General features: G+C 38.0%; 1 protein-coding gene across 3 annotated transcripts in view; it reads left to right on the top strand.

The window, feature by feature from the left end:
• The window catches only part of CPPED1 (calcineurin like phosphoesterase domain containing 1), a 73,655-nt gene that overhangs the window by 49,328 nt on the left and 6,244 nt on the right, over positions 1-18,083 (top strand). The window contains exons 4-6 of one of the 3 annotated variants that reach the window (XR_014886832.1): positions 2,018-2,217; positions 3,234-3,335; positions 3,529-17,694. The gene's annotated coding sequence lies outside the window, so the exon portion shown is untranslated. Of the gene's footprint in view, positions 1-2,017; positions 2,218-3,233; positions 17,695-18,083 lie in introns of all 3 variants that reach the window. The other 2 variants (XR_014886831.1, XR_014886830.1) reach the window with 2 other exon arrangements.

Genomic DNA, 18,083 nt, shown 5'->3' with positions numbered 1-18,083 from the left:
AGCAGAGCCTGCACTGCTGCGTGTCCCCTGTTGTCAAACAAAGACAAAGAGATTGCAGCCGTGAGACCTGCTACTGAACATTGTATCATCTTTTCTCTTGTTTCAATGCTGGGGACCACTTACTACAGGGTCAAAGCTTTCAGTTACTCCAGCCTTTGTATAGCCATAATTACCGTAACTTCCATGAAGAAACAACAGTAGCCTAAGGATTAAGCTTACAGAAGGAAAAACAAACAAATACAAAACAAAAACGTATCAGCTCAGTTCCTGCCATTGCTGACCAATATGGACAGCCCAAAAGCTGTTCTGCTGGGGTAGAGAAAGGCGGGCTGTTCCTTAACATGTTTCTTTGTATGAATCCAGTATGAATCCTAGCTTCTATCTTTTGAAGTTTCCGATCACAGTATTAGTCTAAAATAACCTGCAAAGGTCATCTGAATGCAATGTGTAAGCCCATAACCCCTCCAAAATACATTTTAAAAAAACAACATTCTTTAAAACATTTGATTGGATCATGATTTTGGGGACCTGACTCACTTTTTCACTTTTTTTTTTTTTTTAATACAGCATTCTCGAGACATTTGCTTGCAAACATTCAGGCATAGTATGTCAAATTTAGTAGGAGCAGGAAAGATACTCTCATGCCCAATAATTTTCTTATTCAATAAACATTTCTCACCTGCTTGATTTCCTGTCAAAGTGTATCATGCACGTACTCTCTTTAGATACTATTAATTGTATTTTTGGATTTCCTCCCACTTCTTATTTCTGAAACCCAGAACGATGGATAAAACATTCCATAGCTGTTTTACTCAAGCCTTAACTCCAGAGATACTTACAAGATAATCTTACACTGTCAACTGGTTTCCCTTTGAAGATATTTATCAACTGAATATTAATCAAAATTTCTTCCTGCCTAATCAAACAGTATCCTGAGATTTCTACTGAAAGAGGGATGCATTCCCACCAATTATGCAACACTATACATCCTTTTGAAAGGTTTCTTTTTGTACATCACACTCAGGTTATTTCTGATGTAGTGCTTTTGTAATATTTGTACTTAAAAACTGTGTACTCAGAAGTCGAGGAACTTGAGCTATATAATCAAATCTAATACAGGAGTACTACCTCAACAATAATTAGTTCTGTGCAAACAAAGTTGAAAAATACCAAATCTACAGCACTGACAGCAGCACTAACTTGATGTACAAGTCATAATACACATAAAATTCTAAAATAACTCATTCTTGCCAAGCCAGAACACAATACATCATTGCATAGTATTTCCATTTCATAGTATTACATATTTACCATCCCATTAAAAACAAAATATGTGGCTCAATAGAATTTGTGAGATTGTTACATTTAAATCTGAATTTCATGTTCTGTCTTTTCCATTTTACCCTGTTTCACAAACAATGATCCCTAAGTCAATACTGTCTATATAATTCCAATGAATTCACTTTTACTTTCAGGAATTCAAACAGCAAATGAATATATAAAGCTTAATAGCTTATATAAAGCTTAAGAGTAATCTCAGTATCTTATCACTTATCTTCTTGCTGCTATTCTCATTAAACACTTGTAACAATTAATAAGCTACTTCTTATTATAAGGCAATATATTCCTTAATGCTCTCTCAGCTATATTCTTGCCTCAGGACACAAAAAAGAGATGTAGTCCATATATACATCAGTACTTACATCTGCTAGTACAGCCTCCTAGTGTCAGTGCAAGTCAGACCTGTACAGCACTCCATGGATTTCTCTCTGCAACTGCAAAGGCTTGTCTCTGTCTACTACGATCTGTGTTTATTTTCTGGCACTTATCAGTCATACTGAATGCTGCATGTTTCACATACTAAAAGTTTGTTTTTGTTTTTTTAATTCTGCATAGGATAAACACTATATTTCTCTAAGTTAAAAAAGTCCAGTAAACAACAGGGAAAAGACCTACACATTATTTCAAAATCACATATTTCACAATTCCATTAATTTTGATTTTTTTTTTTTTCCAGTTATAAGTGAGAACTCGTTTTGGAGAATTCATATGGTAATATTCAGTACTAACTAAAAATTTGTCTGTCTGGAGAGTGCAACGCAGCCACATTAAGCTCTTGTAAATGATAGCACTGCTTTCAAGAGCCTCAGGCTAGGATGATGGTCCTGAAGATGACTGTGAAGGCAACATCATGCACACGTCTTGGAGCTACCAGAGGTATTAAGCACCAAAAACAATCAATTTAATGCAAGAGGTAATAACAGGTCTCTTCCTGTAAGAAAACAACAGCACTGTAAGTTAAACAAGCTCTGGACAGATGGCTATTAGGCCATTATATGAAAATTACAACAAGAGGATAAGAATAGATTAGTATTTCTATCAAAACATGAGCCTTGAAAAGCCTTTACTTTCCTCACATGGTATGGGTGATGTGGCAAATCACTGTTTAACAGTGTGTACCGAGATGTTGGCCTTTGAAAATTTCCAAAGCATCCATGGACTTTGGAAGGCTTCTCCGAGCAACACAAATAGAAAGACTGGGAATATTTGAAATTTGTACCTGATACATCCCTGTAGATTGTGTTCCATTTGCTGCATGTAAATTTCAACTTAGGTTGGGAAAATCTCATATTTATTACCTTTTCTTCTTCTGTCCTAGACTCCACATGATTTCTTTAAGTCAATGCCAGCACCCTGGGCAATGTAAGGTCAATGCTATTGCAAAATTACTACAAGCCGAGGGATTTGGTCAGTTGAAAGGCTCTTATCACTTTCTTAATACCAGAAGCTCCAGGGAACAACTCTCAGCATTAGGTTTAATACTTTAAGGGGCACCAGATCCTGATGACCATATAATATTGATGCTAAATCTGGTTTTAACTCCATTAGTATGCTTTTAGTGTGCTTTATTTAACTTCATGTTTTCTTGACAAATGAACTGTTATATATAAATATATATATAAAACTTTACTTTGAGTTGATACTGATTTTATGCTCTTAGATAATTTTTCATTGACAATGAAAACAATTGACAACATCTGGAATATAAACACATCACAAGTTTGAAAGGCCATTTTCACAAACAGTAGATCATAAGAGGGATAGTCTATACACATTTTAAGGATTTTTCATTAAATGTTTCTTTCATCATTATCTCACTTTGGATAACATTTTCTTATACAAAGTACGCTGAGTACAAAAGGATGCAAAACCTGTAATTTCTCTCATGACAGGAGCCATCAAATCTGGAGAGAAGCCTTTGAGGATGCTTCCCTGGATGAAGCTGTTTGAAAATGCAGCATTTGAAAAGCATCTAACCAGCAATTGCCACAGCAGTAAGATTCTATATAAGGCAGCAGCCAGAAAAAAATCCCTTGTCAGTTATAACATTAAGTTTGTTCACAGGCCTGTTCTTAATTGGCATAATATAATAAATATGCAAATTTAGTAGCTGTTAATGACAGGAGTTATTTCCCACTTTTGCTTTAAAATCCAACAGAGTTATTGCTATATGTATCTCTTGTTTAGCTTGCACGTAAGACCCATGTATGGGGCTGCTGAATCACGGCCTGAACCTCTGATTGATCACCTGAGGCGAGCAGTGAGTCAGCGTCAGCCACGGGAGCACAGGTGAAGGCAATTCTGCTGTGCTGCTGGAAGGGGTGGAGCCTGGCTGCACCTCTCCTAGAGCCATTTAAGGGCTGACTGCCAGTGGGGAAGGGTCTCTCTGGAGATCTGCACCACTGGAGTCTATTTTGTGAGCCCAGGATAAGGTGAGTGACTTTCTCTCATTACTCCAATATAAATTATATTAGCCAAGCTCCTGGAGATAGATAGATAGATAGATGCCATCTGTATATCCATTGATTATACAACCCATTACAAATATTCTGATTTTCCTGAACTTCTTCATCTGGTTATGAATTTGTTTCCTGTAAACGAGTGCCAGATCAGTGTAACAGGATTCTTAACATAAGCACAGCAACAGCAGCAAAAATCAGGATCTGCTTCTCTTCTGCAGGGCTCCCTGAGGAGCTATATCTGATGACTCAGAAATCTAACTACTTGTTTGTAGTATTTGTACGCATGAAGCTGTGGGAAATGATAAAAGCTAGTACCTGGGGGTAAAGAAAGAAGAAAATAGAAAGATGACTGATCAAAGCAAATATTTCTGCCAGCTTGATTATAAAAAGGAACAGAAACAAACAAACAAAAGTTCTAGGTCACTTGTAACAACACTTATCAAGAGTGACTGACTGGAAATTCACTGCATGGTAAAGCAGTCTGCCTAAAGAATAGGTACTAGACTGTACTGCCTCTCACACATGTTCCTCAGTCAAATCTCATTCACCCTGTTTGCAGCCATCAGAATATGTCATCAAATTAGCAGATTCAGGCAGTCCCTATCCAATTCCAAGGAGAAAAGATTCAATATAAATAATGCAGGTAATGGAAAGATTGGAGTAGAAGGAGTTTCTCCCCATCTTCACACTGAGCTCACACAGTTGTTAGAGGCATATTCTGCTACCCGTTAAAATTTTTTTCCAGAAAAATGCACTTTGGTGATGCAGGGAATAGTCAACCTGTTTCCCTGCTAAGTGTAGAGAGACATCATGCAGATGGCCAAAGGAAAACACAGGGACATAGTAGTGCAATGTAAGATTCTTCCATTTAAATCCTAATACCACTGCATCAAGAAACAATATCTCAATGGAACTAATAGAAAACAAAGACTGCAGTAGTGCCATTTCACAGCCACCCAACAAGATGCTGCTCTTTGCATTTTGACTAACGCTGGTGTGGTAATCAACAGCAGAACTCCCAAGGAATGGACTGAGAAATGGAAAGCAGCAGTCTCGTTGTCTTCTTTGTCTTCTCCTGCACTGTAGGGCATTATCCTCAAGCAGTGGATCCACACAGCCAAATCCATTTAGTTTACTTACCAACAAGCATGTACTGAAGTTGAGGAAAAAAAAAAAAAAAAAGACTGTAACTTGCAGGAATATTTTCCCAGTATGCTTCAACACCAAAATGTGACAAGATCCAAAGTTTGAAAGGTCTATCACAAACAGCAAGGAGTTTGGACAATCAAAGACATGAAACACGATCCTCAAACAATGACCAGACACACTCAGATTTCCGCATAGCTTACAAGACCTAGGGAAATGCCTATAAAAATTATCCTCCTAAGATTTTCTTATAAGAAAAGGAAATTCCTTGATGGAGACACCTAATTTCTGTTACTTCACCTAAAAAGAATTTACAAGAGAAAGTGAAGTTTCTTGAGGATAAGACAAAAGAAATCCCAAGTAAAATGTACAAATTTGCTAAGTGTTTAAAAAAAATAATAAGGACATACCAGGAGCCTTTGAATCTATACCATTCTGAGAACAGACACAGTCAGCCTTGAAGTATTAAACACACCAACATTTTTTTTTGTTACTAATTAGTCTGAGGATAGGAAAAAAAAAAAAAACATTTTATAGTATAACTGCTACAGAGATGAATAAGCAAATCTGATTTGTTATCTTTGTAGACTGGAGATGTTACAATTTTACATACGTAAGGGAAGAAATGATTATAGCACAACCTTTAATGTCTGCCTTCACATAGTCCTATCTTCTCCCCACCACTTTTACTTTCTTGTTTCTTGTCATCTCTAGTACACTGTCATCAAAAACGCCACTCTGTGATTATAAATTTCAATTAATATCAACATTGATAAATAGCTGTTGCAATAAAATATTTTCTAACAAGCTGTAGATCCATTATGGAAAGAAGAAATATAAGATAGAGATTTACATTTTGCAATGCATTCAGATGGACAAGAAGGGATTTACATCCAGGTATTTTATTTTCTTACCTTTTTTCTCCCACCTCCCCAGAAGTGAGAATTTGCACCACGCATTTCCCTTTCACAAATTCTGTTTGCTGTCAGCCCTGCAGAGAAGGACTTGGGGGTCCTGGTGGATGAGAAGCTGGACATCAGCCAGCAGTGTGCGCCTGCAGCCCAGAAGGCCGACTGTGTTCTGGGCTGCATTAAAAAGGGGTGGCCAGCAGGGAGAGGGAGGTGATTGTCCCCCCTCTGCTCGGCTCTTGTGAGGCCCCATCTGCAGCACTGCGTCCAGGCCTGGGGCCACCAGCTCAGGAAAGATGCAGAGTTCTTGAAATGAGTCCAGAGGAGGACTGCTAAGAGGACTGGAGCACCTCTCCTATGAAGAAAGGTTGAGGGAACTGGGCTTGTTTAGCTTGAAGAAGAGAAGGCTCCAGGGAAATGTCCTAGTGGCCTTCCAGTACTTGAAACAGGAGGGGGAACAGCTGTTTACGAGGGTGGATAGAGACAGGACAAGGGGAATGGTTTTGAACTGAGACAGTGGAGGCTTAGGTTAGATATTGGGAGGAAGTTTTTCCCCCAGAGGGTGGTGACACACAATAACAGGTTGCCCAAGGAGGCTGTGGATGCCCCATCCCTGGAGGCATTCAAGGCCAGGCTGGATGTAGCTCTGGGCAGCCTGGGCTGCTGGTTGGCGACCTGCACAGAGCAGAGGGTTGGAACCAGATGAGCATTGTGGTCCTTTTCAACCCAGGCCATTCTATTTACTGTTGAATAACAAGAAAATAGGGCTAATGGCAGGCATACAACTCTGCAATTCATAGTTTTGAAAATCTAATATCTAGAATTAAGTTCACTTGTTTAAAATAAGTACTATAAATGGCAGAGAAATGGGTTTTCCATGTAGAGAAAGTGTGGAGATGACAAGTGGAATTGTTTCTTCTACAGAGGAGTCATCCTATCATCTATTTAATTTAGGTACAGGTAAAATCAGATGGAAAAATGACCAAACAAGCACACCCTCTATCTTCAACACAAGAAAATTAGGAGGAAAACAAGTCCTTGGTTACTGTAAAGGAAGACAGAGAGCGCAGCAGTAAGGCATGCAATAACTGCCCATATTAAAAATGTCCAGAACTCAGCGGTCAGTGTTCGAATCTCTGAACTTACATACAGCTAGCCTTCAAGAAATACATACTGCTCTACCCTTCTTCTCCTATTTAAATTTTACATTCTCTACTTCAATCAAGTTCATTCATTACCCAACAGCTTGGCAAGGATTCCTGCTTCTGCTAAAGACACACACACACACATCCAACACACACACACACACACACACACACACATCCAACACAAGCCTGCACATAGATTGTTTTCCTCCAAGCCTTTGCAGTTCTGTGAAAATCAGGAATGCAAACACCTACACTTCACAAGAGACACAGCTATAATGTTTTTGATCATTTGCAACCAGTGTGTACAAATACAACTCATCAATATTCACTGACAAAATATCGCCTGTGACTATCTCTGCTCTCTGAATCATAATGTAAGAATTATCCTCCCACACCTAAAAGTAACAGACTAATACTGTACTCAATGCATCTTTTCTAAGTGCGATTTCCTTTCTCGTTTCTGTTTTTTAGTTTTTTGAAGGTTCTCTCCCTTATCTGACTTCCCTACATGCTCACCACTCTATCTTCTTACCTAAACCGCCGATAGTTACCTTACTGGTTTGGAGTATGCAGCTATCAGCAGTGAGGGGCTCTTGTGTGTTTGTCTGTGGTGGGTTTTTTTTGTTTGGTTCGTTGTTTGGTTTTTGGTTTGTTTGGGTTTTCTTGTTATCTTTTTGTTGTTTCTTTAGAAAAATAATCAGTGCTATTAACATACACAGGAATCTGAAACACATGGCATCTTGTTCTGCAGATCACCAACAAATAACAAGCTATGAAAGATGTTTTAGCCTATTTTACTGTATACACTGGAGCTCTGTTCCCTGACATGTTTTGGGAACAAATTAAGTAGCTTTCTCTTGCTTTGAACAGAGATTATTTTCTATTGACTATTCAGAGGAGTTCTGTTCCTTTTTTCAAGGACAGAAGTTCTCAAAAACCTTCACAATGAAAGAAAGTCAGAGTCATATTTCTCTCCAGTTTCCTTTTTCCCCTATTGAAATTTACAGCTCAATCATAGAGTTGCCTATATTTGATATATATTTTATTCCCAATAAAGAAACAGGTATTCAACAAAATGACAATGGTGGGGAAAACTGCTTACAGGGTTTTGCAAAAAATGATGTGGTTAAATAGTTGTATAATTTCCTATTATCAGATAGCACTCTTTTTGCATAGGATTGGGAAGGCAGAGACCTGGTTTATTTGCAACATTTTCTACTTTCATGACATGGACATTGTAAATAAAGCAGGCTTTGCATGAGAGGCTGTCAGCAAAGCAAAATTTCTTAAAGGAATGGCATCTTCCATAATACATTACAAAGTGATGTAAGCCTTGAATAAAAATACACTATCACGATTTAGGAATAACAATACACTGTATTATTTGAGACCTCAGTGGCAATGAGATTTAGCAATTAGAGTGAAGAATTAGGAAACGATACTTAAAAATTCTTTTCCTTACTACTTTCTCCTTACCCACAGTATATGTTGGCTCATTTTAAAAGACAGCAAACTTAACGTACTCTCATATGTCATTCCAGGAAAGACATTCATCTCCAGTCGATATTCTCTATTCTATCAGAAGTAGAGTTATTTGAGTTGTATTTACCTCGATGATAGGGTGTTATACTGACAAACGAAAACATAGCTGATAGGCAGTCTGCTAGCACATACATGTAACAGGCTTAAGAATTAAGAAGGGCTATTAGCTAAAGTTGTATTAAAAATGACGATTGAAGTGAATTCTGTTCCACACCAGAAATCGAATACCTTGTGAGGCCTGGAAACATCAGACATAGTTACAAACTTCGTTTTTTTTATCTTTTTTTAGGAGGAAGTTTTTCACTTGGAGGGTGGTGAGGCACTGGAACAGGTTGCCCAAGGAGGCTGTGGATGCCCCATCCCTGGAGGCATTCAAGGCCAGGCTGGATGTGGCTCTGGGCAGCCTGGTCTGCTGGTTGGTGACACTGCACATAGCAGGGGGTCTTTGTGGTCCTTTTCAACCCAGGCCATTCAATGATTATTCTATGATCTATTTGACAGGTGCGTGCTGAGGAAATACAGAACCAAGGGAGAAATCAGAGGAAAAAAGCATCCAGTCTTTATGTACTGAATAGAAAGCAAAAGAGCAAAGGTTCCTACCATAGTTTTGAAGAGTCAAGAGCTTTACATGGTTTCCAAGCTTGTTGATGGTCCCTATCAGTAGGAGCAACACATATTTAGAAATCAGTAGCGACTGTCTTAAAAACCAATGAAGTTAATTCAATTATTTTGCTACAGACTTTTGTAAAATGAAACAAAGCCTTGATGACAAATGAGCTGATGGCATTAACAGTGAGAGCAGCGTGCTTTCCATGACTTACAAAGGATAGCTTTGCTGCTCTAAGACGTTTACAACCGGAGATCTCTTATCCAAAACTTCCTACCTTTCTAGTGCTTGTGTTGAAAGCAACAGGATTTCAAATCTGATCATTATGCCCTAAGTGCAGGTCTCAGATAAAGCAGTACTATCATATTTTAGGCTTTTGTGACTTTTTTTTTTACTTGCCTCAGTGACATGTACTATAGACTGAATGAGTACTTGCAAAAGACATATAAATTTTGGCACCTGTTCCTCTATTAAATTACTACTTCCTCCCTCAGTCTGCAAAGGAAGTTTAAAAGAAGCAAGGCAAGCACAATAGAAGCAACATAAAGGGTCGAGCACTAAAGAGTCCAGTGGCATTTCCCACTGAGCAAACAGGCTCATTAAACATCATTAAATATCTGGTGACATTTCCCACAGCCAAACACTACCAGCAGCAGCTGTCTTGCCCTGGCCAGCAGCAGCACAGTGGGACAGGACCCACCACGTGCCAACAAGCACCGGATTCACTGCCCCCTAACACATCTGTCCATGAACAGCTTTATATCCCATCTGGGGTGCACCCCACAGTAACACAAGTGTGGGGTCTGAAAAGTCATGTTTTTTTTTTTCCTTGTTGTTAACTCAATATTGCTATTAACATCCTTCAGAGCAGAAGTCAGTAGAAAGAGGTGAGCGTCCACCCCATATGGAACCTTCTGGAAGGGCAGACAGTTCTAGAAAGCCCCACCAACACCCCCGGGTGACATGCACAGCCAACACTTGCGTTGGAAACACCTGTGATGGGAAATCAAGCACCCCTGGGACAACACCAGGCCATTCTGAGAGAAACGTGGGTACCGTCACGACATCTGTGAGGAGGGAGCCTCAGAAGCAGCTATGATTACCTTTGCTGGAGGTGCTCAGACAGCAGCCCACCACCTTCCGCCGCGACCCGCTCCGCCTCACGGCCCTGCCGGTGCGGCACTTCCCGCCCGCGCGCCACTTGTTGGCCACACGGGGGCGGTCAGGTGCAGAAAATGGTGCTGTTTCTTACGGAGTGAAGCTGGTAAACCGTGAAGGGAGAAAAAAAATCACTGCAGTTTTAATTTAGAGAAGTTTGTTAGAGAAAAAAAGGAGCTCGTGGGAGGAAAGTATGAAAAGGTTTTAGAGCGATGAAGACAAAGTTCTGCATAAAATCTGATCCTCAGCCAGAGTGGCAGCTGTGAGCAGAGGTGACCTTCCTGAGGAGAATTTCTCTGCTGCGAAGGAGGCAGCTGCTTTGTGCAGGGAGGAAACCTTATCAACAAAGCCTAAAACTTTGATTTTGTCCGGAAAAGACAGTGGGCGAATGGCAGTAAGCCTCCTTGAGACATCTGATGGAGGGCTGGAAGGAGCTCAGCCACCCGTGAGCGCTGCCAGCCTCACGCAGCCAAATGCCACCTGTGTCTGGGCAGCACGGCCTCAGGGCTCGTCAGCACAGCTGCTGGTGGGAGCTCTGAAAATTATGGCCTTGTGTTTTCGATCTAGATGTAGAATTGGTGGTACGTTTCTATGACTGTTACTTTGGTCAGATCTGTTTTGCTGAATGCCATCTCAATGGGTTGACAGATATTCTAGGAGGAGATGGAACTCGGGATGATGACAGAAAACACACGAAGGAGGCTGGCGTGGTTGATTGTGCCTTATCATAATGGCCTTTCCTCTTGCACAGCCAAGATAACGCGTGTCCCTGCTGCTCAGAGACCACTCACTGCAGCTGTAATGTTAAACAGGTAAGCCTTTATTGACTATAGTGTCAGAATATATTCTTTTCAGGTACTGATATCCTGGATCCCAAATACCTAACTGCCAAAGATGATAAGAAAGATGCCAGTAATGATTTCAGTTTATCAAATTTCTGTAATACCGTCCAGCATACAGTATATAGCTTAGAGAGAGAAAAAAAAACAAAACAAAACAAAAAGAACCCAAAACAAACAAAAAAAAAACCACTATGCTTTCTGCTACTTTGACTGTGTAATTTGTTAAGTTCATCCTTCAGTGCTGACTCTTGGATGCTGCAGTTAGATAATTTGCAAATTCAATTTTTGTTCATAAGCTTTCAATTTGCCTTTGACAAGCAAAACCATTCATTGATTAAAAGAAGACCCAAGGATATCTGAGCTAAAAAGGTAATAATGTGTCACTGTTCTCTGATATTCCTAATTGTTCTGCAGAAGACTATGATGTGCATTATTTTTTTTTTTTTAAGAAAAAATTACATTTTGATTATGTTTTGTCAGTACCTTATTCCCATCCACCTGTTAAAACAGGGGAACATTACTATCTGCTCCCAATATTTTCTTACATGTCCTGTGCATAGATTTGACGCTGATAATAAATGTATCAGTGTGACAATCTCATCAGTATTTATTTACTGGTGGATGTGAAAGACAGGGTTATAAAATCAGCCACTCATTACAATGCAAAATTTGTGTGCAAGGTGTGATGACTAGCTCTGTTTCTCTAGTGCTGTACTTTTTGCTGCTTGTTGAAACACATGTTAGTAATTAGGTAGCATTTCAAAAAGTTTGTTATGTGAGAATTCTCAGTAGAGACTCAAATTCTCAGAATCTTCCTTTTGCAAAGTTGTACTGCCTGTGTGAACTTGACTGCTTGTTAACAGCAGTATTCATATATTGTTGTTGTTGTTACCTAGGCAACCACTCCAGAGCTCTTGCTTTTTTTGTTCCATGATTAAGATTTAGGTGCTGCCTTTGGCTGATCTTACTTGTGGCAGTAGGTAGTAGTATTAATTTGTGATATTGATTAACATTTTCTCAAGCAATATTAATTTCAGCATTTTATAAAGGATGACAGGATTACATGAATATTAATTTTGCTAAATTATAGTTTCAGCTTATAGTTTTAGTTTTCTCAAGGCAGTTTTAGTTTACACATCAGACTGATTGAATTCTACTAGTTTTGCTTTTCTCTATTTTTATGCAGACCAGTAATTCAAATATGCTTCTCTTGTCCTGAGCACTACTACGGATCTTTTTCAGTTACTTGATGGTGTGTTCTTGGTTTGTGACTGATGTTTACCTCAAATATAAATGGCAACTACGTTGCTGTTTACTGTGACTACCACAAAGACCATAATAGCTACCACCTGTCTTCTCTTGCCTTGGTCTTTGTGTGGATGAGTAAATTACACCTGAGGCCAAATTTTACTCGCTGGGTATGACGGAAGGAGGGTTAGAACCACATCAGTGTTCTGTTCTGATGAGTGAGCTCCTCTCTTATCTTCTTGAAACGGATGCATTACTTCAGCACATAGATAATCCCAAATTGAAATGATTCTTAAACTTAGAAGAGGAACATGCATGGAAAAAAGATGAAAATGTGAAAACATTAACTTAAAGTTCAGTTTGAGCTTAAGTGATTTCTTCCATGGGAAGGGGGGGTGGGGAACCCACAACCTCAAGAACCTTGTAGTCTTAGTGAGGTACAAAATTAGGAGCTCAAGTGGAACTAAGGTCTGGCCAGACGAATATGGAATCTGCATATCTTTGCATACAAAAATTACATGATGTTGTCTCTCCAAGCACTTACTGTATTAAAATATTTTAAAAAGACAGAAATCTGCTTTACAAAAAAAAAAAAAAAAAAAAAAAATTATGGAACAAATCTTCATTGGCATGAAGATAGAGTTCCTAATATAGCACAAAATCTTACGTACGGGAAAATGTATATTTGATTCCCATTTCACAATATATCAAAAGTTTTTTTTTAGAAAAGGCATACTTTTCTAGTATTTTTTAGCATTTCTTCAACATGTTTATGAAGTGTTTGAATCTTACAGAATTTATGCTTATGTTGAATGCATCTGTTATAATTTCTGAAAACATCTCAAGATTAAGTAGACTACTTCGCTTAATATGAAAAGCAAGAATATGAATACAAGAATCTCAGGCAGAAACCATTACATGTGGATTTCACCAATACAGTAAGAAATAAACCATTGAGCTCATTTTTAGAAATCGCAGTCAATAACTACTACTATGTTAAATATGTTTGTAAGGAGAATACAAAAATTCATGAAACATGAGTAGGAATTCCTGATTCTTTTTTTTTATTATTATTATTTATTATTTTTATAAATATAGTTCTTTTATTTCTTACGCTGAAGGAAAGCCCATTTTGCTTCAGGAAATTTATGAAAATTTTCAAGTACAACTCAAAATCTAAGTAATATCTGAATTCACTACTTGGGTAAGATCCTTTTTTGAAGCATTTAGTGTATCTTAAATTTAAAAAAATCACTTCAAGAATAATGGGAGACAATGAAACAGTTCTACTGGTTGAAAGTAATTGGATCATGAGCTCTTTTGTAAATATTGAACAAAGTACTCAATAGGCTTTCCATTTGTATGCTGCTTTAATATATATACATATTTTTTACAATAGCGCTTGCAGTTGCCTTGTTTTCTCAGGTGGCTCTTTTGGGGGGAACATTATACACAGTCAGCTTTATATGTTTCAGAATTGCTTCTATAACCTTTCTTTCATGCTAAAAATCCTCTGTAGTATATTGCACCATTTTACAAATGGGAATCTCATACTATGTACCTATGTAAATTGCTTTAATTTATTCCTGTGGCCACTGTGCTCAAATAGTATGACTGCTGAATGAAAACTTTTCTCACTGAATTGCTTTATGCTGTTCTTGTCTACTGCCATGCAATGCAGCGTATGACCACCTTAAAGAAGTGAGGTGTGCTTAAACATGAAACATGATCTGATTCCTAAGAATCCTTGAAAATTCCTTGGAAATCCTTTTCACTGACTGTCTACTGAAGGAAGAAATGTTTGCACAGTTTTCATTTGAAGCCTGAATGTGTCTTTGTAAGGCAGAAGTCCATTACCAAAAAATAAAAAATAATAATAAAACAAGTTTATAAAATGTTTGCTTCCATAAGAATGAAAATAAATCTGAACAATCATTAGTAATACCTAAAAATGCTAGTAAAATAGAAGGAAAAAGACCTACAGGACCTACAGGACTTTTATACTTCAGGGAATAGACTCATAATGATGTTTGCTTTTATTTCTATCCTTCAACTTATCCTCCCTTAAGAGGCTTCTGATCAACAAATGAGAAAATCATATGAGAAACAACTATGGCTTCCCCACTTGCCATTCCAATTGAATATTCCTGAAAAGTTAAGCTTACTCTTTAAGTATTCCAGTTTTCAGGAGGTCAAAGCCAGGGTCTTCTCTCTATCTATCCATGAAAATTTGCTTTTTCCTTTAGAATAAGAGAAGGTAAATTGGGAACAAGTTCCTAATGAATAAAGAGGAAGGTGTGAATGACCTAAGGTATTCATTATATTTTCCATAAAATTCCTTCCTGTAGGAGAAATCTGATAGCATTAGGTCTCTGATGTAAAAGTCAGAGCCAATATCGAGCAGAGAAGTTGAATTCTTCTCTGTAACAGGCTATTGGACACTGCAGCTTTCAGACTTCTCTCCCTAAAATTTGACTCTCATTCTATTTCAGTAAGTCAAGACTCATGGAAAGTAAGAATCTAGGCACAACAGAGATACAATATAACATGTCATTTCTTTTATATTGGGAATGTTGGAAAACTTAGCTGTGTACAAGGTAACTGCTCCCTTTAGTATGCAGCTAAGCTTTTGACTGCACGATGTAATATTAGGTTAAAATAGGCTGTTTTTCTCCAGGTAATAACCTGACTTGAGAACAATTGTTATTGATTGCAGTATGATAGTAATACATAATTAAAGGTATGTGCCTGTTGCTCTATTCACTTGTCCTTCTTAAGAGCAATTTATTAACTGTTGGAGGAATGTTTTCAAACAGATTAGGTTAAAAACAGCATTTCTATCTATGGCAGTCATTTACCAAACAAAGTACCAATTACATTTCAGTTCAAAATCCTGTATCTGAGTTTCAGTATCAGATCTCTGTAGGGAGAGGCATTAAATTAAAAAGTTGAGGGATTTTTGGATGGAACAGGGAAAGGACATTGGATAGAATCTAGATACAAAGTATAATATACCGCATGATAAGAGAGACAATTGCTCTTGCTACTGTTATCCCAGTGTGATATTAGCATTATAGATATTAGTAAGACATGGTATTAGCATTTGCATGAGCTTTGTAGCATATAGTAATTGATAATTGCTCCACATTGCATTGTCCTTGAACCTAACTGATGTGATTACATAAATACTAAAGCTAGCCTCTGTCACTGTGTGCTCTGAAGGAAAGATAGCGGATGTGGTAGTCTTTTGTTTTCAGCTGAAAATTTCATATTTTTTCCTCTCACTCATCTCCTATCTTATATTAAGGTTCCAAAGGGCAATCCTGAACTTCTTACAGCCCAAGAACTCCAGGTTAAAGAACTGAACTTCCTGAATATTTAAAGTAATTGGAAAAAGTGGATCAAAAGTTAAAAAAAAAAAAAATTTCTCTCAACCTTGTAATTCAAGAATCCATTCTGTTTCCTTCTTTACTTTTCTATTCTATTCTTTTAAGCATGTTCTTACATTGGCCTTGTCAATGTCTTGTCTGATTACATTTCTGAATTGTGTTTTATTCTGGTCTTGTTCTCTCAAAATAAATTATCTGTGTTCTTGCATGTAATTTGGGAATTTTGTTTTATGATAGAAAGAGGTATTTGTATTTTGAGGTTTTACACTTAAACTGCAGAGATCTGCTGTTCCACAGTTCTTGATCTGGTCTCCAAGAACCCTAACCCTAAAATGACAAGTATGTGCCTAGCACCATAATCTTTTGTGTTAAGTTTGTATCCAAGCGCTGATCTCATGCCCAACTTTCAGAATTGACTTAAACTTCACAGAGAACTTGTTCTCATCTCCTTGTGGTGGTTTCACATTGATAGACAGCTAAGTTATGCTCACTTAATCCCCCACCTAAAAAGTAAAAGCATGCAGAAGCAATGGGAGAAAACAAATATTCTCTACTTCACATCAGCAAGTGTTGTTCAGCTTCAGAAGCAGGCCTTACTACATGCAGCAGTTGTTCAAGAAGGCACTTCATAAATTATAAAATATTTCTATATGGGCAGAGATGTCTTTCTTTTGAAACCATTTTAAAGTCATCTCACAACTGAATGCAAACTGAAGATTTCACAGAGAATTAATCTGTGACCACAGATGAGCAGAATACTTTCACAGATGGGTGTGAGACAACTGCCTCCTTCCTACTGATCACATAGATGTTTCAGTTATTAATGCCTCCAACACAGACCAAAAGTGGGTCAAGGACATAGTGAAGGACTTTAAAAGTGAAATCAGTGTTTGAGACAAATAAACAGAGTGCTTGATTTGGCAGTCACTGTCAATATATAAATAAATGAAAACTCTATCTGTGCAGCAGAATTCCATGCTTAGCAAGAACAGACCACGAGCAGAGGGTGAGTTTCTAATTAAGAGAGAATTGCTATGGTAACCAAAGGTGGTCACACACAGCTGAGTGTGAAACCACATAAGGCTTCTTGACAGAGATGTCTGCATATATTATCTAGCACATTTTCTACTTCTTAAATAGAATTACATTGTCAGATCAGTCAATATTTTCCACATTTTATGTGCCCCCTATTTAGCAACCAAAAATGCATCTCTGTGGGCTTCAGTGACAACTGCAGCTCTTCAGCACCCTTCTTACAGCCAAGGCAGCAGAAGTCTAGATGCAACTCCCTCATGAGCTAACAAGCAACAGGAGAGAATGATATTTACAGTATGTTTGTCTGAGACTGAAGGAGTCTCTGTTGGTTAAATGATGTCATAGATGTCTATGGGTAAAGACAGGCTGGAAGTGAGAATTCTCAGCAAGCTTATCCTTGATCATGGTTCAAGTAAGATACTTGATTGTGTTTCTTAACTGAATTGAAAGGTACAGAGAAGCAACATTCAAGAGCTGCTTCAAAAGTAAAGCTTCGCATTTTATTATGTTGGTCCATGACATCAGAAGCAGCTACTGGTAGGCTAAATCCTCCCCCCAACATTCCATTACCTTTTATTGCTGTATGACAGATAGCAGTAGAGGGGCAGTCTGACAGAATGGTGTCTGGCATAGAAGTGAATATGAAGCAAAGATGTCTTTTGTGGTTTTCTCAGGGCAGAATGGATTCAGAAACAGGGAGGATAAATAGATCAACTTCTGATGACTTCCACTAATGCAACTGAGAGAAGCTCTGAGGCTTGATTCTGTTAAAAACATACTCAGGGTTTTAAATTACCCTTTTTCAAGATACCTCATACTAGCAGTGGTACTCAAGGTGCATTGTATTGGAGTTTGTCTTCCAAGCCAGGTACTGTGCTGACATAAACTTAGCACTAAATCTGAGCTAACATATTTTTTGCTTTCCTGTTTTCTACAAACTGTGTACATTATATGTTCCGTACCTTTAAATGACATACTGGCTAATCATTAATCTCTCTGCATAGCTGAAGTGACTGCTCACCTACACTGACAGTGCCGACTATATATACATTAGAGCATTAAGGAGTCAGGAAAAATGTCTGACTGAAAATAAGTGAAAACTCTCAGTATTGTACTGCCAATCTAGTTACATTTTGCTGTATCTGCTTGTCCATATTTTCCATTAATTACTTATCAGCAGGGGTTTTGCATGAAGTGATGTGGTCAAAGTAGTTTTCAATTACTAAGGAAAAGCAGAGTAACATATTCTACTTCTGT

The sequence above is a fragment of the Meleagris gallopavo genome, chromosome 16 (genome assembly GCF_905368555.1).
Source record: "Meleagris gallopavo chromosome 16, MGAL_WU_HG_1.1, whole genome shotgun sequence".
Lineage (NCBI taxonomy): Eukaryota > Metazoa > Chordata > Aves > Galliformes > Phasianidae > Meleagris > Meleagris gallopavo.
This window is presented reverse-complemented; position numbering and strand designations above follow the sequence as displayed.